At 48.4% G+C, this 22,144-nt stretch overlaps 25 non-coding genes across 25 annotated transcripts; all 25 read left to right on the forward strand.

The window, feature by feature from the left end:
- Positions 1-92: 92 nt before the first annotated feature.
- Positions 93-174, forward strand: Trnas-gcu (transfer RNA serine (anticodon GCU)). The gene has a single exon. It is a non-coding gene; the product is annotated as a tRNA-Ser (tRNA).
- Positions 175-997: 823 nt separating this feature from the next.
- Trnas-gcu (transfer RNA serine (anticodon GCU)) lies at positions 998-1,079 on the forward strand. Its single transcript has one exon. It is a non-coding gene; the product is annotated as a tRNA-Ser (tRNA).
- Positions 1,080-1,902: 823 nt separating this feature from the next.
- Positions 1,903-1,984, forward strand: Trnas-gcu (transfer RNA serine (anticodon GCU)). The gene has a single exon. It is a non-coding gene; the product is annotated as a tRNA-Ser (tRNA).
- Positions 1,985-2,807: 823 nt separating this feature from the next.
- On the forward strand, positions 2,808-2,889 carry Trnas-gcu (transfer RNA serine (anticodon GCU)). Its single transcript has one exon. It is a non-coding gene; the product is annotated as a tRNA-Ser (tRNA).
- An 823-nt stretch (positions 2,890-3,712) lies between these two features.
- Trnas-gcu (transfer RNA serine (anticodon GCU)) lies at positions 3,713-3,794 on the forward strand. Its single transcript has one exon. It is a non-coding gene; the product is annotated as a tRNA-Ser (tRNA).
- An 815-nt stretch (positions 3,795-4,609) lies between these two features.
- Trnas-gcu (transfer RNA serine (anticodon GCU)) lies at positions 4,610-4,692 on the forward strand. Its single transcript has one exon. It is a non-coding gene; the product is annotated as a tRNA-Ser (tRNA).
- Positions 4,693-5,507: 815 nt separating this feature from the next.
- Trnas-gcu (transfer RNA serine (anticodon GCU)) lies at positions 5,508-5,590 on the forward strand. Its single transcript has one exon. It is a non-coding gene; the product is annotated as a tRNA-Ser (tRNA).
- Positions 5,591-6,413: 823 nt separating this feature from the next.
- On the forward strand, positions 6,414-6,496 carry Trnas-gcu (transfer RNA serine (anticodon GCU)). The gene has a single exon. It is a non-coding gene; the product is annotated as a tRNA-Ser (tRNA).
- Positions 6,497-7,319: 823 nt separating this feature from the next.
- Positions 7,320-7,401, forward strand: Trnas-gcu (transfer RNA serine (anticodon GCU)). Its single transcript has one exon. It is a non-coding gene; the product is annotated as a tRNA-Ser (tRNA).
- An 823-nt stretch (positions 7,402-8,224) lies between these two features.
- On the forward strand, positions 8,225-8,306 carry Trnas-gcu (transfer RNA serine (anticodon GCU)). The gene has a single exon. It is a non-coding gene; the product is annotated as a tRNA-Ser (tRNA).
- Positions 8,307-9,129: 823 nt separating this feature from the next.
- On the forward strand, positions 9,130-9,211 carry Trnas-gcu (transfer RNA serine (anticodon GCU)). Its single transcript has one exon. It is a non-coding gene; the product is annotated as a tRNA-Ser (tRNA).
- Positions 9,212-10,034: 823 nt separating this feature from the next.
- On the forward strand, positions 10,035-10,116 carry Trnas-gcu (transfer RNA serine (anticodon GCU)). The gene has a single exon. It is a non-coding gene; the product is annotated as a tRNA-Ser (tRNA).
- An 823-nt stretch (positions 10,117-10,939) lies between these two features.
- Trnas-gcu (transfer RNA serine (anticodon GCU)) lies at positions 10,940-11,021 on the forward strand. Its single transcript has one exon. It is a non-coding gene; the product is annotated as a tRNA-Ser (tRNA).
- An 823-nt stretch (positions 11,022-11,844) lies between these two features.
- Trnas-gcu (transfer RNA serine (anticodon GCU)) lies at positions 11,845-11,926 on the forward strand. Its single transcript has one exon. It is a non-coding gene; the product is annotated as a tRNA-Ser (tRNA).
- An 824-nt stretch (positions 11,927-12,750) lies between these two features.
- Trnas-gcu (transfer RNA serine (anticodon GCU)) lies at positions 12,751-12,832 on the forward strand. The gene has a single exon. It is a non-coding gene; the product is annotated as a tRNA-Ser (tRNA).
- An 824-nt stretch (positions 12,833-13,656) lies between these two features.
- Trnas-gcu (transfer RNA serine (anticodon GCU)) lies at positions 13,657-13,738 on the forward strand. The gene has a single exon. It is a non-coding gene; the product is annotated as a tRNA-Ser (tRNA).
- Positions 13,739-14,562: 824 nt separating this feature from the next.
- Trnas-gcu (transfer RNA serine (anticodon GCU)) lies at positions 14,563-14,644 on the forward strand. The gene has a single exon. It is a non-coding gene; the product is annotated as a tRNA-Ser (tRNA).
- An 823-nt stretch (positions 14,645-15,467) lies between these two features.
- Trnas-gcu (transfer RNA serine (anticodon GCU)) lies at positions 15,468-15,549 on the forward strand. The gene has a single exon. It is a non-coding gene; the product is annotated as a tRNA-Ser (tRNA).
- Positions 15,550-16,372: 823 nt separating this feature from the next.
- Positions 16,373-16,454, forward strand: Trnas-gcu (transfer RNA serine (anticodon GCU)). Its single transcript has one exon. It is a non-coding gene; the product is annotated as a tRNA-Ser (tRNA).
- Positions 16,455-17,277: 823 nt separating this feature from the next.
- Positions 17,278-17,359, forward strand: Trnas-gcu (transfer RNA serine (anticodon GCU)). Its single transcript has one exon. It is a non-coding gene; the product is annotated as a tRNA-Ser (tRNA).
- Positions 17,360-18,183: 824 nt separating this feature from the next.
- On the forward strand, positions 18,184-18,265 carry Trnas-gcu (transfer RNA serine (anticodon GCU)). The gene has a single exon. It is a non-coding gene; the product is annotated as a tRNA-Ser (tRNA).
- An 899-nt stretch (positions 18,266-19,164) lies between these two features.
- On the forward strand, positions 19,165-19,246 carry Trnas-gcu (transfer RNA serine (anticodon GCU)). The gene has a single exon. It is a non-coding gene; the product is annotated as a tRNA-Ser (tRNA).
- Positions 19,247-20,069: 823 nt separating this feature from the next.
- On the forward strand, positions 20,070-20,152 carry Trnas-gcu (transfer RNA serine (anticodon GCU)). Its single transcript has one exon. It is a non-coding gene; the product is annotated as a tRNA-Ser (tRNA).
- An 823-nt stretch (positions 20,153-20,975) lies between these two features.
- Trnas-gcu (transfer RNA serine (anticodon GCU)) lies at positions 20,976-21,057 on the forward strand. The gene has a single exon. It is a non-coding gene; the product is annotated as a tRNA-Ser (tRNA).
- An 823-nt stretch (positions 21,058-21,880) lies between these two features.
- Trnas-gcu (transfer RNA serine (anticodon GCU)) lies at positions 21,881-21,962 on the forward strand. The gene has a single exon. It is a non-coding gene; the product is annotated as a tRNA-Ser (tRNA).
- Positions 21,963-22,144: the final 182 nt, after the last annotated feature.

Consider the following 22,144-nt stretch of genomic DNA (forward strand, 5'->3'; position numbering starts at 1 on the left):
CGTTAACACCAGCCACAGTACGATGCGTTTTGGAATCGACAAACGACTTCTTTCCGTAAGGACTAGCGAGGGACGCAGTTTCTGATGCTTCAGACGAGGTGGCCGAGTGGTTAAGGCGTTGGACTGCTAATCCAATGTGCTCTGCACGCGTGGGTTCGAATCCCATCCTCGTCGAAGAATTTTACGTAAAGCACCCATTTCGGATCACGCCTTCTACATGCGAAACGCCACTCACTAGTAGCAATGGAACGTGTAGGTGGCAGATAACATCTGTAAGAAATACGAAACTAAACCGCCTACCAATTGGAAGGACACAACATTCGATAGCGTACGTCTTCCGAATCAAACATCACCTCAAGATTTATAAACGAATCGAGGTTTGGCACCATGGCGGTGTTTGGGAACGGTGGTTTCTCACTCATAGTTAAGTGCTTACTTCTCGCAGACATTTTAACGTATCGAGCCAATAATACCCCCAACTGTAGCACAACTGTCGCCTTTCGACAGTTTTGCTTTCCGTCCGACCGCCATATACGGAAGCGATCTGATAGGGCCTGGCTCCATCGCCAACAGCAGGAGCCTCTGGTCTCACAATTCGGCTACGAAGAACGTGGTTTGCTCTTCGAAAGAAACTTGGAAGCAACATCAGCGATGAGGTCAACGAAGGTGACAAATAAATGTTGCGCATCGAGATAATCGCGTCGTTGCGGTAGTTGTTATACTGAATGCACAGGACATTTCTCATTTGCATTAGACAACGCTACACGACGATTCGGTGCTTATTTCTGCAGTAAGTAAGTGGGCCGACTAATTTCCTCCGATCGGATACCGACGTGGACGGATGCCATCATTAAATGATTCACGAGTGGGAGCTTGGTCAGCTGCACTGCAGCAGGGCGTTACAGCGTTAACACCAGCCACAGTACGATGCGTTTTGGAATCGACAAACGACTTCTTTCCGTAAGGACTAGCGAGGGACGCAGTTTCTGATGCATCAGACGAGGTGGCCGAGTGGTTAAGGCGTTGGACTGCTAATCCAATGTGCTCTGCACGCGTGGGTTCGAATCCCATCCTCGTCGAAGAATTTTACGTAAAGCACCCATTTCGGATCACGCCTTCTACATGCGAAACGCCACTCACTAGTAGCAATGGAACGTGTAGGTGGCAGATAACATCTGTAAGAAATACGAAACTAAACCGCCTACCAATTGGAAGGACACAACATTCGATAGCGTACGTCTTCCGAATCAAACATCACCTCAAGATTTATAAACGAATCGAGGTTTGGCACCATGGCGGTGTTTGGGAACGGTGGTTTCTCACTCATAGTTAAGTGCTTACTTCTCGCAGACATTTTAACGTATCGAGCCAATAATACCCCCAACTGTAGCACAACTGTCGCCTTTCGACAGTTTTGCTTTCCGTCCGACCGCCATATACGGAAGCGATCTGATAGGGCCTGGCTCCATCGCCAACAGCAGGAGCCTCTGGTCTCACAATTCGGCTACGAAGAACGTGGTTTGCTCTTCGAAAGAAACTTGGAAGCAACATCAGCGATGAGTTCAACGAAGGTGACAAATAAATGTTGCGCATCGAGATAATCGCGTCGTTGCGGTAGTTGTTATACTGAATGCACAGGACATTTCTCATTTGCATTAGACAACGCTACACGACGATTCGGTGCTTATTTCTGCAGTAAGTAAGTGGGCCGACTAATTTCCTCCGATCGGATATCGACGTGGACGGATGCCATCATTAAATGATTCACGAGTGGGAGCTTGGTCAGCTGCACTGCAGCAGGGCGTTACAGCGTTAACACCAGCCACAGTACGATGCGTTTTGGAATCGACAAACGACTTCTTTCCGTAAGGACTAGCGAGGGACGCAGTTTCTGATGCATCAGACGAGGTGGCCGAGTGGTTAAGGCGTTGGACTGCTAATCCAATGTGCTCTGCACGCGTGGGTTCGAATCCCATCCTCGTCGAAGAATTTTACGTAAAGCACCCATTTCGGATCACGCCTTCTACATGCGAAACGCCACTCACTAGTAGCAATGGAACGTGTAGGTGGCAGATAACATCTGTAAGAAATACGAAACTAAACCGCCTACCAATTGGAAGGACACAACATTCGATAGCGTACGTCTTCCGAATCAAACATCACCTCAAGATTTATAAACGAATCGAGGTTTGGCACCATGGCGGTGTTTGGGAACGGTGGTTTCTCACTCATAGTTAAGTGCTTACTTCTCGCAGACATTTTAACGTATCGAGCCAATAATACCCCCAACTGTAGCACAACTGTCGCCTTTCGACAGTTTTGCTTTCCGTCCGACCGCCATATACGGAAGCGATCTGATAGGGCCTGGCTCCATCGCCAACAGCAGGAGCCTCTGGTCTCACAATTCGGCTACGAAGAACGTGGTTTGCTCTTCGAAAGAAACTTGGAAGCAACATCAGCGATGAGGTCAACGAAGGTGACAAATAAATGTTGCGCATCGAGATAATCGCGTCGTTGCGGTAGTTGTTATACTGAATGCACAGGACATTTCTCATTTGCATTAGACAACGCTACACGACGATTCGGTGCTTATTTCTGCAGTAAGTAAGTGGGCCGACTAATTTCCTCCGATCGGATACCGACGTGGACGGATGCCATCATTAAATGATTCACGAGTGGGAGCTTGGTCAGCTGCACTGCAGCAGGGCGTTACAGCGTTAACACCAGCCACAGTACGATGCGTTTTGGAATCGACAAACGACTTCTTTCCGTAAGGACTAGCGAGGGACGCAGTTTCTGATGCATTAGACGAGGTGGCCGAGTGGTTAAGGCGTTGGACTGCTAATCCAATGTGCTCTGCACGCGTGGGTTCGAATCCCATCCTCGTCGAAGAATTTTACGTAAAGCACCCATTTCGGATCACGCCTTCTACATGCGAAACGCCACTCACTAGTAGCAATGGAACGTGTAGGTGGCAGATAACATCTGTAAGAAATACGAAACTAAACCGCCTACCAATTGGAAGGACACAACATTCGATAGCGTACGTCTTCCGAATCAAACATCACCTCAAGATTTATAAACGAATCGAGGTTTGGCACCATGGCGGTGTTTGGGAACGGTGGTTTCTCACTCATAGTTAAGTGCTTACTTCTCGCAGACATTTTAACGTATCGAGCCAATAATACCCCCAACTGTAGCACAACTGTCGCCTTTCGACAGTTTTGCTTTCCGTCCGACCGCCATATACGGAAGCGATCTGATAGGGCCTGGCTCCATCGCCAACAGCAGGAGCCTCTGGTCTCACAATTCGGCTACGAAGAACGTGGTTTGCTCTTCGAAAGAAACTTGGAAGCAACATCAGCGATGAGGTCAACGAAGGTGACAAATAAATGTTACGCATCGAGATAATCGCGTCGTTGCGGTAGTTGTTATACTGAATGCACAGGACATTTCTCATTTGCATTAGACAACGCTACACGACGATTCGGTGCTTATTTCTGCAGTAAGTAAGTGGGCCGACTAATTTCCTCCGATCGGATACCGACGTGGACGGATGCCATCATTAAATGATTCACGAGTGGGAGCTTGGTCAGCTGCACTGCAGCAGGGCGTTACAGCGTTAACACCAGCCACAGTACGATGCGTTTTGGAATCGACAAACGACTTCTTTCCGTAAGGACTAGCGAGGGACGCAGTTTCTCATGCATCAGACGAGGTGGCCGAGTGGTTAAGGCGTTGGACTGCTAATCCAATGTGCTCTGCACGCGTGGGTTCGAATCCCATCCTCGTCGAAGAATTTTACGTAAAGCACCCATTTCGGATCACGCCTTCTACATGCGAAACGCCACTCACTAGTAGCAATGGAACGTGTAGGTGGCAGATAACATCTGTAAGAAATACGAAACTAAACCGCCTACCAATTGGAAGGACACAACATTCGATAGCGTACGTCTTCCGAATCAAACATCACCTCAAGATTTATAAACGAATCGAGGTTTGGCACCATGGCGGTGTTTGGGAACGGTGGTTTCTCACTCATAGTTAAGTGCTTACTTCTCGCAGACATTTTAACGTATCGAGCCAATAATACCCCCAACAACTGACGCCTTTCGACAGTTTTGCTTTCCGTCCGACCGCCATATACGGAAGCGATCTGATAGGGCCTGGCTCCATCGCCAACAGCAGGAGCCTCTGGTCTCACAATTCGGCTACGATGAACGTGGTTTGCTCTTCGAAAGAAACTTGAAAGCAACATCAGCGATGAGGTCAACGAAGGTGACAAATAAATGTTGCGCATCGAGATAATCGCGTCGTTGCGGTAGTTGTTATACTGAATGCACAGGACATTTCTCTTTTGCATTAGACAACGCTACACGACGATTCGGTGCTTATTTCTGCAGTAAGTAAGTGGGCCGACTACTTTCCTCCGATCGGATACCGACGTGGACGGATGCCATCATTAAATGATTCACGAGTGGGAGCTTGGTCAGCTGCACTGCAGCAGGGCGTTACAGCGTTAACACCAGCCACAGTACGATGCGTTTTGGAATCGACAAACGACTTCTTTCCGTAAGGACTAGCGAGGGACGCAGTTTCCGATGCATCAGGCGAGGTGGCCGAGTGGTTAAGGCTGTTGGACTGCTAATCCAATGTGCTCTGCACGCGTGGGTTCGAATCCCATCCTCGTCGAAGAATTTTACGTAAAGCACCCATTTCGGATCACGCCTTCTACATGCGAAACGCCACTCACTAGTAGCAATGGAACGTGTAGGTGGCAGATAACATCTGTAAGAAATACGAAACTAAACCGCCTACCAATTGGAAGGACACAACATTCGATAGCGTACGTCTTCCGAATCAAACATCACCTCAAGATTTATAAACGAATCGAGGTTTGGCACCATGGCGGTGTTTGGGAACGGTGGTTTCTCACTCATAGTTAAGTGCTTACTTCTCGCAGACATTTTAACGTATCGAGCCAATAATACCCCCAACAACTGACGCCTTTCGACAGTTTTGCTTTCCGTCCGACCGCCATATACGGAAGCGATCTGATAGGGCCTGGCTCCATCGCCAACAGCAGGAGCCTCTGGTCTCACAATTCGGCTACGATGAACGTGGTTTGCTCTTCGAAAGAAACTTGAAAGCAACATCAGCGATGAGGTCAACGAAGGTGACAAATAAATGTTGCGCATCGAGATAATCGCGTCGTTGCGGTAGTTGTTATACTGAATGCACAGGACATTTCTCTTTTGCATTAGACAACGCTACACGACGATTCGGTGCTTATTTCTGCAGTAAGTAAGTGGGCCGACTACTTTCCTCCGATCGGATACCGACGTGGACGGATGCCATCATTAAATGATTCACGAGTGGGAGCTTGGTCAGCTGCACTGCAGCAGGGCGTTACAGCGTTAACACCAGCCACAGTACGATGCGTTTTGGAATCGACAAACGACTTCTTTCCGTAAGGACTAGCGAGGGACGCAGTTTCCGATGCATCAGGCGAGGTGGCCGAGTGGTTAAGGCTGTTGGACTGCTAATCCAATGTGCTCTGCACGCGTGGGTTCGAATCCCATCCTCGTCGAAGAATTTTACGTAAAGCACCCATTTCGGATCACGCCTTCTACATGCGAAACGCCACTCACTAGTAGCAATGGAACGTGTAGGTGGCAGATAACATCTGTAAGAAATACGAAACTAAACCGCCTACCAATTGGAAGGACACAACATTCGATAGCGTACGTCTTCCGAATCAAACATCACCTCAAGATTTATAAACGAATCGAGGTTTGGCACCATGGCGGTGTTTGGGAACGGTGGTTTCTCACTCATAGTTAAGTGCTTACTTCTCGCAGACATTTTAACGTATCGAGCCAATAATACCCCCAACTGTAGCACAACTGTCGCCTTTCGACAGTTTTGCTTTCCGTCCGACCGCCATATACGGAAGCGATCTGATAGGGCCTGGCTCCATCGCCAACAGCAGGAGCCTCTGGTCTCACAATTCGGCTACGAAGAACGTGGTTTGCTCTTCGAAAGAAACTTGGAAGCAACATCAGCGATGAGGTCAACGAAGGTGACAAATAAATGTTGCGCATCGAGATAATCGCGTCGTTGCGGTAGTTGTTATACTGAATGCACAGGACATTTCTCATTTGCATTAGACAACGCTACACGACGATTCGGTGCTTATTTCTGCAGTAAGTAAGTGGGCCGACTAATTTCCTCCGATCGGATACCGACGTGGACGGATGCCATCATTAAATGATTCACGAGTGGGAGCTTGGTCAGCTGCACTGCAGCAGGGCGTTACAGCGTTAACACCAGCCACAGTACGATGCGTTTTGGAATCGACAAACGACTTCTTTCCGTAAGGACTAGCGAGGGACGCAGTTTCCGATGCATCAGGCGAGGTGGCCGAGTGGTTAAGGCTGTTGGACTGCTAATCCAATGTGCTCTGCACGCGTGGGTTCGAATCCCATCCTCGTCGAAGAATTTTACGTAAAGCACCCATTTCGGATCACGCCTTCTACATGCGAAACGCCACTCACTAGTAGCAATGGAACGTGTAGGTGGCAGATAACATCTGTAAGAAATACGAAACTAAACCGCCTACCAATTGGAAGGACACAACATTCGATAGCGTACGTCTTCCGAATCAAACATCACCTCAAGATTTATAAACGAATCGAGGTTTGGCACCATGGCGGTGTTTGGGAACGGTGGTTTCTCACTCATAGTTAAGTGCTTACTTCTCGCAGACATTTTAACGTATCGAGCCAATAATACCCCCAACTGTAGCACAACTGTCGCCTTTCGACAGTTTTGCTTTCCGTCCGACCGCCATATACGGAAGCGATCTGATAGGGCCTGGCTCCATCGCCAACAGCTGGAGCCTCTGGTCTCACAATTCGGGTACGATGAACGTGGTTTGCTCTTCGAAAGAAACTTGAAAGCAACATCAGCGATGAGGTCAACGAAGGTGACAAATAAATGTTGCGCATCGAGATAATCGCGTCGTTGCGGTAGTTGTTATACTGAATGCACAGGACATTTCTCTTTTGCATTAGACAACGCTACACGACGATTCGGTGCTTATTTCTGCAGTAAGTAAGTGGGCCGACTACTTTCCTCCGATCGGATACCGACGTGGACGGATGCCATCATTAAATGATTCACGAGTGGGAGCTTGGTCAGCTGCACTGCAGCAGGGCGTTACAGCGTTAACACCAGCCACAGTACGATGCGTTTTGGAATCGACAAACGACTTCTTTCCGTAAGGACTAGCGAGGGACGCAGTTTCTGATGCATCAGACGAGGTGGCCGAGTGGTTAAGGCGTTGGACTGCTAATCCAATGTGCTCTGCACGCGTGGGTTCGAATCCCATCCTCGTCGAAGAATTTTACGTAAAGCACCCATTTCGGATCACGCCTTCTACATGCGAAACGCCACTCACTAGTAGCAATGGAACGTGTAGGTGGCAGATAACATCTGTAAGAAATACGAAACTAAACCGCCTACCAATTGGAAGGACACAACATTCGATAGCGTACGTCTTCCGAATCAAACATCACCTCAAGATTTATAAACGAATCGAGGTTTGGCACCATGGCGGTGTTTGGGAACGGTGGTTTCTCACTCATAGTTAAGTGCTTACTTCTCGCAGACATTTTAACGTATCGAGCCAATAATACCCCCAACTGTAGCACAACTGTCGCCTTTCGACAGTTTTGCTTTCCGTCCGACCGCCATATACGGAAGCGATCTGATAGGGCCTGGCTCCATCGCCAACAGCAGGAGCCTCTGGTCTCACAATTCGGCTACGAAGAACGTGGTTTGCTCTTCGAAAGAAACTTGGAAGCAACATCAGCGATGAGGTCAACGAAGGTGACAAATAAATGTTGCGCATCGAGATAATCGCGTCGTTGCGGTAGTTGTTATACTGAATGCACAGGACATTTCTCATTTGCATTAGACAACGCTACACGACGATTCGGTGCTTATTTCTGCAGTAAGTAAGTGGGCCGACTAATTTCCTCCGATCGGATACCGACGTGGACGGATGCCATCATTAAATGATTCACGAGTGGGAGCTTGGTCAGCTGCACTGCAGCAGGGCGTTACAGTTTTAACACCAGCCACAGTACGATGCGTTTTGGAATCGACAAACGACTTCTTTCCGTAAGGACTAGCGAGGGACGCAGTTTCTGATGCATCAGACGAGGTGGCCGAGTGGTTAAGGCGTTGGACTGCTAATCCAATGTGCTCTGCACGCGTGGGTTCGAATCCCATCCTCGTCGAAGAATTTTACGTAAAGCACCCATTTCGGATCACGCCTTCTACATGCGAAACGCCACTCACTAGTAGCAATGGAACGTGTAGGTGGCAGATAACATCTGTAAGAAATACGAAACTAAACCGCCTACCAATTGGAAGGACACAACATTCGATAGCGTACGTCTTCCGAATCAAACATCACCTCAAGATTTATAAACGAATCGAGGTTTGGCACCATGGCGGTGTTTGGGAACGGTGGTTTCTCACTCATAGTTAAGTGCTTACTTCTCGCAGACATTTTAACGTATCGAGCCAATAATACCCCCAACTGTAGCACAACTGTCGCCTTTCGACAGTTTTGCTTTCCGTCCGACCGCCATATACGGAAGCGATCTGATAGGGCCTGGCTCCATCGCCAACAGCAGGAGCCTCTGGTCTCACAATTCGGCTACGAAGAACGTGGTTTGCTCTTCGAAAGAAACTTGGAAGCAACATCAGCGATGAGGTCAACGAAGGTGACAAATAAATGTTGCGCATCGAGATAATCGCGTCGTTGCGGTAGTTGTTATACTGAATGCACAGGACATTTCTCATTTGCATTAGACAACGCTACACGACGATTCGGTGCTTATTTCTGCAGTAAGTAAGTGGGCCGACTAATTTCCTCCGATCGGATACCGACGTGGACGGATGCCATCATTAAATGATTCACGAGTGGGAGCTTGGTCAGCTGCACTGCAGCAGGGCGTTACAGCGTTAACACCAGCCACAGTACGATGCGTTTTGGAATCGACAAACGACTTCTTTCCGTAAGGACTAGCGAGGGACGCAGTTTCTGATGCATTAGACGAGGTGGCCGAGTGGTTAAGGCGTTGGACTGCTAATCCAATGTGCTCTGCACGCGTGGGTTCGAATCCCATCCTCGTCGAAGAATTTTACGTAAAGCACCCATTTCGGATCACGCCTTCTACATGCGAAACGCCACTCACTAGTAGCAATGGAACGTGTAGGTGGCAGATAACATCTGTAAGAAATACGAAACTAAACCGCCTACCAATTGGAAGGACACAACATTCGATAGCGTACGTCTTCCGAATCAAACATCACCTCAAGATTTATAAACGAATCGAGGTTTGGCACCATGGCGGTGTTTGGGAACGGTGGTTTCTCACTCATAGTTAAGTGCTTACTTCTCGCAGACATTTTAACGTATCGAGCCAATAATACCCCCAACTGTAGCACAACTGTCGCCTTTCGACAGTTTTGCTTTCCGTCCGACCGCCATATACGGAAGCGATCTGATAGGGCCTGGCTCCATCGCCAACAGCTGGAGCCTCTGGTCTCACAATTCGGCTACGAAGAACGTGGTTTGCTCTTCGAAAGAAACTTGGAAGCAACATCAGCGATGAGGTCAACGAAGGTGACAAATAAATGTTGCGCATCGAGATAATCGCGTCGTTGTGGTAGTTGTTATACTGAATGCACAGGACATTTCTCATTTGCATTAGACAACGCTACACGACGATTCGGTGCTTATTTCTGCAGTAAGTAAGTGGGCCGACTAATTTCCTCCGATCGGATACCGACGTGGACGGATGCCATCATTAAATGATTCACGAGTGGGAGCTTGGTCAGCTGCACTGCAGCAGGGCGTTACAGCGTTAACACCAGCCACAGTACGATGCGTTTTGGAATCGACAAACGACTTCTTTCCGTAAGGACTAGCGAGGGACGCAGTTTCTGATGCATCAGACGAGGTGGCCGAGTGGTTAAGGCGTTGGACTGCTAATCCAATGTGCTCTGCACGCGTGGGTTCGAATCCCATCCTCGTCGAAGAATTTTACGTAAAGCACCCATTTCGGATCACGCCTTCTACATGCGAAACGCCACTCACTAGTAGCAATGGAACGTGTAGGTGGCAGATAACATCTGTAAGAAATACGAAACTAAACCGCCTACCAATTGGAAGGACACAACATTCGATAGCGTACGTCTTCCGAATCAAACATCACCTCAAGATTTATAAACGAATCGAGGTTTGGCACCATGGCGGTGTTTGGGAACGGTGGTTTCTCACTCATAGTTAAGTGCTTACTTCTCGCAGACATTTTAACGTATCGAGCCAATAATACCCCCAACTGTAGCACAACTGTCGCCTTTCGACAGTTTTGCTTTCCGTCCGACCGCCATATACGGAAGCGATCTGATAGGGCCTGGCTCCATCGCCAACAGCAGGAGCCTCTGGTCTCACAATTCGGCTACGAAGAACGTGGTTTGCTCTTCGAAAGAAACTTGGAAGCAACATCAGCGATGAGGTCAACGAAGGTGACAAATAAATGTTGCGCATCGAGATAATCGCGTCGTTGCGGTAGTTGTTATACTGAATGCACAGGACATTTCTCATTTGCATTAGACAACGCTACACGACGATTCGGTGCTTATTTCTGCAGTAAGTAAGTGGGCCGACTAATTTCCTCCGATCGGATACCGACGTGGACGGATGCCATCATTAAATGATTCACGAGTGGGAGCTTGGTCAGCTGCACTGCAGCAGGGCGTTACAGCGTTAACACCAGCCACAGTACGATGCGTTTTGGAATCGACAAACGACTTCTTTCCGTAAGGACTAGCGAGGGACGCAGTTTCTGATGCATCAGACGAGGTGGCCGAGTGGTTAAGGCGTTGGACTGCTAATCCAATGTGCTCTGCACGCGTGGGTTCGAATCCCATCCTCGTCGAAGAATTTTACGTAAAGCACCCATTTCGGATCACGCCTTCTACATGCGAAACGCCACTCACTAGTAGCAATGGAACGTGTAGGTGGCAGATAACATCTGTAAGAAATACGAAACTAAACCGCCTACCAATTGGAAGGACACAACATTCGATAGCGTACGTCTTCCGAATCAAACATCACCTCAAGATTTATAAACGAATCGAGGTTTGGCACCATGGCGGTGTTTGGGAACGGTGGTTTCTCACTCATAGTTAAGTGCTTACTTCTCGCAGACATTTTAACGTATCGAGCCAATAATACCCCCAACTGTAGCACAACTGTCGCCTTTCGACAGTTTTGCTTTCCGTCCGACCGCCATATACGGAAGCGATCTGATAGGGCCTGGCTCCATCGCCAACAGCAGGAGCCTCTGGTCTCACAATTCGGCTACGAAGAACGTGGTTTGCTCTTCGAAAGAAACTTGGAAGCAACATCAGCGATGAGGTCAACGAAGGTGACAAATAAATGTTGCGCATCGAGATAATCGCGTCGTTGCGGTAGTTGTTATACTGAATGCACAGGACATTTCTCATTTGCATTAGACAACGCTACACGACGATTCGGTGCTTATTTCTGCAGTAAGTAAGTGGGCCGACTAATTTCCTCCGATTGGATACCGACGTGGACGGATGCCATCATTAAATGATTCACGAGTGGGAGCTTGGTCAGCTGCACTGCAGCAGGGCGTTACAGCGTTAACACCAGCCACAGTACGATGCGTTTTGGAATCGACAAACGACTTCTTTCCGTAAGGACTAGCGAGGGACGCAGTTTCTGATGCATCAGACGAGGTGGCCGAGTGGTTAAGGCGTTGGACTGCTAATCCAATGTGCTCTGCACGCGTGGGTTCGAATCCCATCCTCGTCGAAGAATTTTACGTAAAGCACCCATTTCGGATCACGCCTTCTACATGCGAAACGCCACTCACTAGTAGCAATGGAACGTGTAGGTGGCAGATAACATCTGTAAGAAATACGAAACTAAACCGCCTACCAAAATGGAAGGACACAACATTCGATAGCGTACGTCTTCCGAATCAAACATCACCTCAAGATTTATAAACGAATCGAGGTTTGGCACCATGGCGGTGTTTGGGAACGGTGGTTTCTCACTCATAGTTAAGTGCTTACTTCTCGCAGACATTTTAACGTATCGAGCCAATAATACCCCCAACTGTAGCACAACTGTCGCCTTTCGACAGTTTTGCTTTCCGTCCGACCGCCATATACGGAAGCGATCTGATAGGGCCTGGCTCCATCGCCAACAGCTGGAGCCTCTGGTCTCACAATTCGGGTACGATGAACGTGGTTTGCTCTTCGAAAGAAACTTGAAAGCAACATCAGCGATGAGGTCAACGAAGGTGACAAATAAATGTTGCGCATCGAGATAATCGCGTCGTTGCGGTAGTTGTTATACTGAATGCACAGGACATTTCTCTTTTGCATTAGACAACGCTACACGACGATTCGGTGCTTATTTCTGCAGTAAGTAAGTGGGCCGACTAATTTCCTCCGATCGGATACCGACGTGGACGGATGCCATCATTAAATGATTCACGAGTGGGAGCTTGGTCAGCTGCACTGCAGCAGGGCGTTACAGCGTTAACACCAGCCACAGTACGATGCGTTTTGGAATCGACAAACGACTTCTTTCCGTAAGGACTAGCGAGGGACGCAGTTTCTGATGCATCAGACGAGGTGGCCGAGTGGTTAAGGCGTTGGACTGCTAATCCAATGTGCTCTGCACGCGTGGGTTCGAATCCCATCCTCGTCGAAGAATTTTACGTAAAGCACCCATTTCGGATCACGCCTTCTACATGCGAAACGCCACTCACTAGTAGCAATGGAACGTGTAGGTGGCAGATAACATCTGTAAGAAATACGAAACTAAACCGCCTACCAATTGGAAGGACACAACATTCGATAGCGTACGTCTTCCGAATCAAACATCACCTCAAGATTTATAAACGAATCGAGGTTTGGCACCATGGCGGTGTTTGGGAACGGTGGTTTCTCACTCATAGTTAAGTGCTTACTTCTCGCAGACATTTTAACGTATCGAGCCAATAATACCCCCAACTGTAGCACAACTGTCGCCTTTCGACAGTTTTGCTTTCCGTCCGACCGCCATATACGGAAGCGATCTGATAGGGCCTGGCTCCATCGCCAACAGCAGGAGCCTCTGGTCTCACAATTCGGCTACGAAGAACGTGGTTTGCTCTTCGAAAGAAACTTGGAAGCAACATCAGCGATGAGGTCAACGAAGGTGACAAATAAATGTTGCGCATCGAGATAATCGCGTCGTTGCGGTAGTTGTTATACTGAATGCACAGGACATTTCTCATTTGCATTAGACAACGCTACACGACGATTCGGTGCTTATTTCTGCAGTAAGTAAGTGGGCCGACTAATTTCCTCCGATTGGATACCGACGTGGACGGATGCCATCATTAAATGATTCACGAGTGGGGGGCTTGGTCAGCTGCACTGCAGCAGGGCGTTACAGCGTTAACACCAGCCACAGTACGATGCGTTTTGGAATCGACAAACGACTTCTTTCCGTAAGGACTAGCGAGGGACGCAGTTTCTGATGCATCAGACGAGGTGGCCGAGTGGTTAAGGCGTTGGACTGCTAATCCAATGTGCTCTGCACGCGTGGGTTCGAATCCCATCCTCGTCGAAGAATTTTACGTAAAGCACCCATTTCGGATCACGCCTTCTACATGCGAAACGCCACTCACTAGTAGCAATGGAACGTGTAGGTGGCAGATAACATCTGTAAGAAATACGAAACTAAACCGCCTACCAAAATGGAAGGACACAACATTCGATAGCGTACGTCTTCCGAATCAAACATCACCTCAAGATTTATAAACGAATCGAGGTTTGGCACCATGGCGGTGTTTGGGAACGGTGGTTTCTCACTCATAGTTAAGTGCTTACTTCTCGCAGACATTTTAACGTATCGAGCCAATAATACCCCCAACTGTAGCACAACTGTCGCCTTTCGACAGTTTTGCTTTCCGTCCGACCGCCATATACGGAAGCGATCTGATAGGGCCTGGCTCCATCGCCAACAGCTGGAGCCTCTGGTCTCACAATTCGGGTACGATGAACGTGGTTTGCTCTTCGAAAGAAACTTGAAAGCAACATCAGCGATGAGGTCAACGAAGGTGACAAATAAATGTTGCGCATCGAGATAATCGCGTCGTTGCGGTAGTTGTTATACTGAATGCACAGGACATTTCTCTTTTGCATTAGACAACGCTACACGACGATTCGGTGCTTATTTCTGCAGTAAGTAAGTGGGCCGACTAATTTCCTCCGATCGGATACCGACGTGGACGGATGCCATCATTAAATGATTCACGAGTGGGAGCTTGGTCAGCTGCACTGCAGCAGGGCGTTACAGCGTTAACACCAGCCACAGTACGATGCGTTTTGGAATCGACAAACGACTTCTTTCCGTAAGGACTAGCGAGGGACGCAGTTTCTGATGCATCAGACGAGGTGGCCGAGTGGTTAAGGCGTTGGACTGCTAATCCAATGTGCTCTGCACGCGTGGGTTCGAATCCCATCCTCGTCGAAGAATTTTACGTAAAGCACCCATTTCGGATCACGCCTTCTACATGCGAAACGCCACTCACTAGTAGCAATGGAACGTGTAGGTGGCAGATAACATCTGTAAGAAATACGAAACTAAACCGCCTACCAATTGGAAGGACACAACATTCGATAGCGTACGTCTTCCGAATCAAACATCACCTCAAGATTTATAAACGAATCGAGGTTTGGCACCATGGCGGTGTTTGGGAACGGTGGTTTCTCACTCATAGTTAAGTGCTTACTTCTCGCAGACATTTTAACGTATCGAGCCAATAATACCCCCAACTGTAGCACAACTGTCGCCTTTCGACAGTTTTGCTTTCCGTCCGACCGCCATATACGGAAGCGATCTGATAGGGCCTGGCTCCATCGCCAACAGCAGGAGCCTCTGGTCTCACAATTCGGCTACGAAGAACGTGGTTTGCTCTTCGAAAGAAACTTGGAAGCAACATCAGCGATGAGGTCAACGAAGGTGACAAATAAATGTTGCGCATCGAGATAATCGCGTCGTTGCGGTAGTTGTTATACTGAATGCACAGGACATTTCTCATTTGCATTAGACAACGCTACACGACGATTCGGTGCTTATTTCTGCAGTAAGTAAGTGGGCCGACTAATTTCCTCCGATCGGATACCGACGTGGACGGATGCCATCATTAAATGATTCACGAGTGGGAGCTTGGTCAGCTGCACTGCAGCAGGGCGTTACAGCGTTAACACCAGCCACAGTACGATGCGTTTTGGAATCGACAAACGACTTCTTTCCGTAAGGACTAGCGAGGGACGCAGTTTCTGATGCATTAGACGAGGTGGCCGAGTGGTTAAGGCGTTGGACTGCTAATCCAATGTGCTCTGCACGCGTGGGTTCGAATCCCATCCTCGTCGAAGAATTTTACGTAAAGCACCCATTTCGGATCACGCCTTCTACATGCGAAACGCCACTCACTAGCAGCAATGGAACGTGTAGGTGGCAGATAACATCTGTAAGAAATACGAAACTAAACCGCCTACCAATTGGAAGGACACAACATTCGATAGCGTACGTCTTCCGAATCAAACATCACCTCAAGATTTATAAACGAATCGAGGTTTGGCACCATGGCGGTGTTTGGGAACGGTGGTTTCTCACTCATAGTTAAGTGCTTACTTCTCGCAGACATTTTAACGTATCGAGCCAATAATACCCCCAACTGTAGCACAACTGTCGCCTTTCGACAGTTTTGCTTTCCGTCCGACCGCCATATACGGAAGCGATCTGATAGGGCCTGGCTCCATCGCCAACAGCTGGAGCCTCTGGTCTCACAATTCGGCTACGAAGAACGTGGTTTGCTCTTCGAAAGAAACTTGGAAGCAACATCAGCGATGAGGTCAACGAAGGTGACAAATAAATGTTGCGCATCGAGATAATCGCGTCGTTGTGGTAGTTGTTATACTGAATGCACAGGACATTTCTCATTTGCATTAGACAACGCTACACGACGATTCGGTGCTTATTTCTGCAGTAAGTAAGTGGGCCGACTAATTTCCTCCGATCGGATACCGACGTGGACGGATGCCATCATTAAATGATTCACGAGTGGGAGCTTGGTCAGCTGCACTGCAGCAGGGCGTTACAGCGTTAACACCAGCCACAGTACGATGCGTTTTGGAATCGACAAACGACTTCTTTCCGTAAGGACTAGCGAGGGACGCAGTTTCTGATGCATCAGACGAGGTGGCCGAGTGGTTAAGGCGTTGGACTGCTAATCCAATGTGCTCTGCACGCGTGGGTTCGAATCCCATCCTCGTCGAAGAATTTTACGTAAAGCACCCATTTCGGATCACGCCTTCTACATGCGAAACGCCACTCACTAGTAGCAATGGAACGTGTAGGTGGCAGATAACATCTGTAAGAAATACGAAACTAAACCGCCTACCAATTGGAAGGACACAACATTCGATAGCGTACGTCTTCCGAATCAAACATCACCTCAAGATTTATAAACGAATCGAGGTTTGGCACCATGGCGGTGTTTGGGAACGGTGGTTTCTCACTCATAGTTAAGTGCTTACTTCTCGCAGACATTTTAACGTATCGAGCCAATAATACCCCCAACTGTAGCACAACTGTCGCCTTTCGACAGTTTTGCTTTCCGTCCGACCGCCATATACGGAAGCGATCTGATAGGGCCTGGCTCCATCGCCAACAGCAGGAGCCTCTGGTCTCACAATTCGGCTACGAAGAACGTGGTTTGCTCTTCGAAAGAAACTTGGAAGCAACATCAGCGATGAGGTCAACGAAGGTGACAAATAAATGTTGCGCATCGAGATAATCGCGTCGTTGCGGTAGTTGTTATACTGAATGCACAGGACATTTCTCATTTGCATTAGACAACGCTACACGACGATTCGGTGCTTATTTCTGCAGTAAGTAAGTGGGCCGACTAATTTCCTCCGATTGGATACCGACGTGGACGGATGCCATCATTAAATGATTCACGAGTGGGAGCTTGGTCAGCTGCACTGCAGCAGGGCGTTACAGCGTTAACACCAGCCACAGTACGATGCGTTTTGGAATCGACAAACGACTTCTTTCCGTAAGGACTAGCGAGGGACGCAGTTTCTGATGCATCAGACGAGGTGGCCGAGTGGTTAAGGCGTTGGACTGCTAATCCAATGTGCTCTGCACGCGTGGGTTCGAATCCCATCCTCGTCGAAGAATTTTACGTAAAGCACCCATTTCGGATCACGCCTTCTACATGCGAAACGCCACTCACTAGTAGCAATGGAACGTGTAGGTGGCAGATAACATCTGTAAGAAATACGAAACTAAACCGCCTACCAAAATGGAAGGACACAACATTCGATAGCGTACGTCTTCCGAATCAAACATCACCTCAAGATTTATAAACGAATCGAGGTTTGGCACCATGGCGGTGTTTGGGAACGGTGGTTTCTCACTCATAGTTAAGTGCTTACTTCTCGCAGACATTTTAACGTATCGAGCCAATAATACCCCCAACTGTAGCACAACTGTCGCCTTTCGACAGTTTTGCTTTCCGTCCGACCGCCATATACGGAAGCGATCTGATAGGGCCTGGCTCCATCGCCAACAGCTGGAGCCTCTGGTCTCACAATTCGGGTACGATGAACGTGGTTTGCTCTTCGAAAGAAACTTGAAAGCAACATCAGCAAAGAGGTCAACGAAGGTGACAAATAAATGTTGCGCATCGAGATAATCGCGTCGTTGCGGTAGTTGTTATACTGAATGCACAGGACATTTCTCTTTTGCATTAGACAACGCTACACGACGATTCGGTGCTTATTTCTGCAGTAAGTAAGTGGGCCGACTAATTTCCTCCGATCGGATACCGACGTGGACGGATGCCATCATTAAATGATTCACGAGTGGGAGCTTGGTCAGCTCCACTGCAGCAGGGCGTTACAGCGTTAACACCAGCCACAGTACGATGCGTTTTGGAATCGACAAACGACTTCTTTCCGTAAGGACTAGCGAGGGACGCAGTTTCTGATGCATCAGACGAGGTGGCCGAGTGGTTAAGGCGTTGGACTGCTAATCCAATGTGCTCTGCACGCGTGGGTTCGAATCTCATCCTCGTCGAAGAATTTTACGTAAAGCACCCATTTCGGATCACGCCTTCTACATGCGAAACGCCACTCACTAGTAGCAATGGAACGTGTAGGTGGCAGATAACATCTGTAAGAAATACGAAACTAAACCGCCTACCAATTGGAAGGACACAACATTCGATAGCGTACGTCTTCCGAATCAAACATCACCTCAAGATTTATAAACGAATCGAGGTTTGGCACCATGGCGGTGTTTGGGAACGGTGGTTTCTCACTCATAGTTAAGTGCTTACTTCTCGCAGACATTTTAACGTATCGAGCCAATAATACCCCCAACTGTAGCACAACTGTCGCCTTTCGACAGTTTTGCTTTCCGTCCGACCGCCATATACGGAAGCGATCTGATAGGGCCTGGCTCCATCGCCAACAGCAGGAGACAGTTTTGCTTTCCGTCCGACCGCCATATACGGAAGCGATCTGATAGGGTTTGGCTCCATCGCCAACAGCAGGAGCCTCTGGTCTCACAATTCGGCTACGAAGAACGTGGTTTGCTCTTCGAAAGAAACTTGGAAGCAACATCAGCGATGAGGTCAACGAAGGTGACAAATAAATGTTGCGCATCGAGATAATCGCGTCGTTGCGGTAGTTGTTATACTGAATGCACAGGACATTTCTCATTTGCATTAGACAACGCTACACGACGATTCGGTGCTTATTTCTGCAGTAAGTAAGTGGGCCGACTAATTTCCTCCGATCGGATACCGACGTGGACGGATGCCATCATTAAATGATTCACGAGTGGGAGCTTGGTCAGCTGCACTGCAGCAGGGCGTTACAGCGTTAACACCAGCCACAGTACGATGCGTTTTGGAATCGACAAACGACTTCTTTCCGTAAGGACTAGCGAGGGACGCAGTTTCTGATGCATCAGACGAGGTGGCCGAGTGGTTAAGGCGTTGGACTGCTAATCCAATGTGCTCTGCACGCGTGGGTTCGAATCCCATCCTCGTCGAAGAATTTTACGTAAAGCACCCATTTCGGATCACGCCTTCTACATGCGAAACGCCACTCACTAGTAGCAATGGAACGTGTAGGTGGCAGATAACATCTGTAAGAAATACGAAACTAAACCGCCTACCAATTGGAAGGACACAACATTCGATAGCGTACGTCTTCCGAATCAAACATCACCTCAAGATTTATAAACGAATCGAGGTTTGGCACCATGGCGGTGTTTGGGAACGGTGGTTTCTCACTCATAGTTAAGTGCTTACTTCTCGCAGACATTTTAACGTATCGAGCCAATAATACCCCCAACTGTAGCACAACTGTCGCCTTTCGACAGTTTTGCTTTCCGTCCGACCGCCATATACGGAAGCGATCTGATAGGGCCTGGCTCCATCGCCAACAGCAGGAGCCTCTGGTCTCACAATTCGGCTACGATGAACGTGGTTTGCTCTTCGAAAGAAACTTGAAAGCAACATCAGCGATGAGGTCAACGAAGGTGACAAATAAATGTTGCGCATCGAGATAATCGCGTCGTTGCGGTAGTTGTTATACTGAATGCACAGGACATTTCTCTTTTGCATTAGACAACGCTACACGACGATTCGGTGCTTATTTCTGCAGTAAGTAAGTGGGCCGACTACTTTCCTCCGATCGGATACCGACGTGGACGGATGCCATCATTAAATGATTCACGAGTGGGAGCTTGGTCAGCTGCACTGCAGCAGGGCGTTACAGCGTTAACACCAGCCACAGTACGATGCGTTTTGGAATCGACAAACGACTTCTTTCCGTAAGGACTAGCGAGGGACGCAGTTTCCGATGCATCAGGCGAGGTGGCCGAGTGGTTAAGGCTGTTGGACTGCTAATCCAATGTGCTCTGCACGCGTGGGTTCGAATCCCATCCTCGTCGAAGAATTTTACGTAAAGCACCCATTTCGGATCACGCCTTCTACATGCGAAACGCCACTCACTAGTAGCAATGGAACGTGTAGGTGGCAGATAACATCTGTAAGAAATACGAAACTAAACCGCCTACCAATTGGAAGGACACAACATTCGATAGCGTACGTCTTCCGAATCAAACATCACCTCAAGATTTATAAACGAATCGAGGTTTGGCACCATGGCGGTGTTTGGGAACGGTGGTTTCTCACTCATAGTTAAGTGCTTACTTCTCGCAGACATTTTAACGTATCGAGCCAATAATACCCCCAACTGTAGCACAACTGTCGCCTTTCGACAGTTTTGCTTTCCGTCCGACCGCCATATACGGAAGCGATCTGATAGGGCCTGGCTCCATCGCCAACAGCAGGAGCCTCTGGTCTCACAATTCGGCTACGAAGAACGTGGTTTGCTCTTCGAAAGAAACTTGGAAGCAACATCAGCGATGAGGTCAACGAAGGTGACAAATAAATGTTGCGCATCGAGATAATCGCGTCGTTGCGGTAGTTGTTATACTGAATGCACAGGACATTTCTCATTTGCATTAGACAACGCTACACGACGATTCGGTGCTTATTTCTGCAGTAAGTAAGTGGGCCGACTAATTTCCTCCGATCGGATACCGACGTGGACGGATGCCATCATTAAATGATTCACGAGTGGGAGCTTGGTCAGCTGCACTGCAGCAGGGCGTTACAGCGTTAACACCAGCCACAGTACGATGCGTTTTGGAATCGACAAACGACTTCTTTCCGTAAGGACTAGCGAGGGACGCAGTTTCTGATGCATCAGACGAGGTGGCCGAGTGGTTAAGGCGTTGGACTGCTAATCCAATGTGCTCTGCACGCGTGGGTTCGAATCCCATCCTCGTCGAAGAATTTTACGTAAAGCACCCATTTCGGATCACGCCTTCTACATGCGAAACGCCACTCACTAGTAGCAATGGAACGTGTAGGTGGCAGATAACATCTGTAAGAAATACGAAACTAAACCGCCTACCAATTGGAAGGACACAACATTCGATAGCGTACGTCTTCCGAATCAAACATCACCTCAAGATTTATAAACGAATCGAGGTTTGGCACCATGGCGGTGTTTGGGAACGGTGGTTTCTCACTCATAGTTAAGTGCTTACTTCTCGCAGACATTTTAACGTATCGAGCCAATAATACCCCCAACTGTAGCACAACTGTCGCCTTTCGACAGTTTTGCTTTCCGTCCGACCGCCATATACGGAAGCGATCTGATAGGGCCTGGCTCCATCGCCAACAGCAGGAGCCTCTGGTCTCACAATTCGGCTACGAAGAACGTGGTTTGCTCTTCGAAAGAAACTTGGAAGCAACATCAGCGATGAGGTCAACGAAGGTGACAAATAAATGTTGCGCATCGAGATAATCGCGTCGTTGCGGTAGTTGTTATACTGAATGCACAGGACATTTCTCATTTGCATTAGACAACGCTACACGACGATTCGGTGCTTATTTCTGCAGTAAGTAAGTGGGCCGACTAATTTCCTCCGATCGGATACCGACGTGGACGGATGCCATCATTAAATGATTCACGAGTGGGAGCTTGGTCAGCTGCACTGCAGCAGGGCGTTACAGCGTTAACACCAGCCACAGTACGATGCGTTTTGGAATCGACAAACGACTTCTTTCCGTAAGGACTAGCGAGGGACGCAGTTTCTGATGCTTCAGACGAGGTGGCCGAGTGGTTAAGGCGTTGGACTGCTAATCCAATGTGCTCTGCACGCGTGGGTTCGAATCCCATCCTCGTCGAAGAATTTTACGTAAAGCACCCATTTCGGATCACGCCTTCTACATGCGAAACGCCACTCACTAGTAGCAATGGAACGTGTAGGTGGCAGATAACATCTGTAAGAAATACGAAACTAAACCGCCTACCAATTGGAAGGACACAACATTCGATAGCGTACGTCTTCCGAATCAAACATCACCTC

Source organism: Schistocerca cancellata, chromosome 2 (assembly GCF_023864275.1).
Source record: "Schistocerca cancellata isolate TAMUIC-IGC-003103 chromosome 2, iqSchCanc2.1, whole genome shotgun sequence".
Taxonomy (NCBI): domain Eukaryota; kingdom Metazoa; phylum Arthropoda; class Insecta; order Orthoptera; family Acrididae; genus Schistocerca; species Schistocerca cancellata.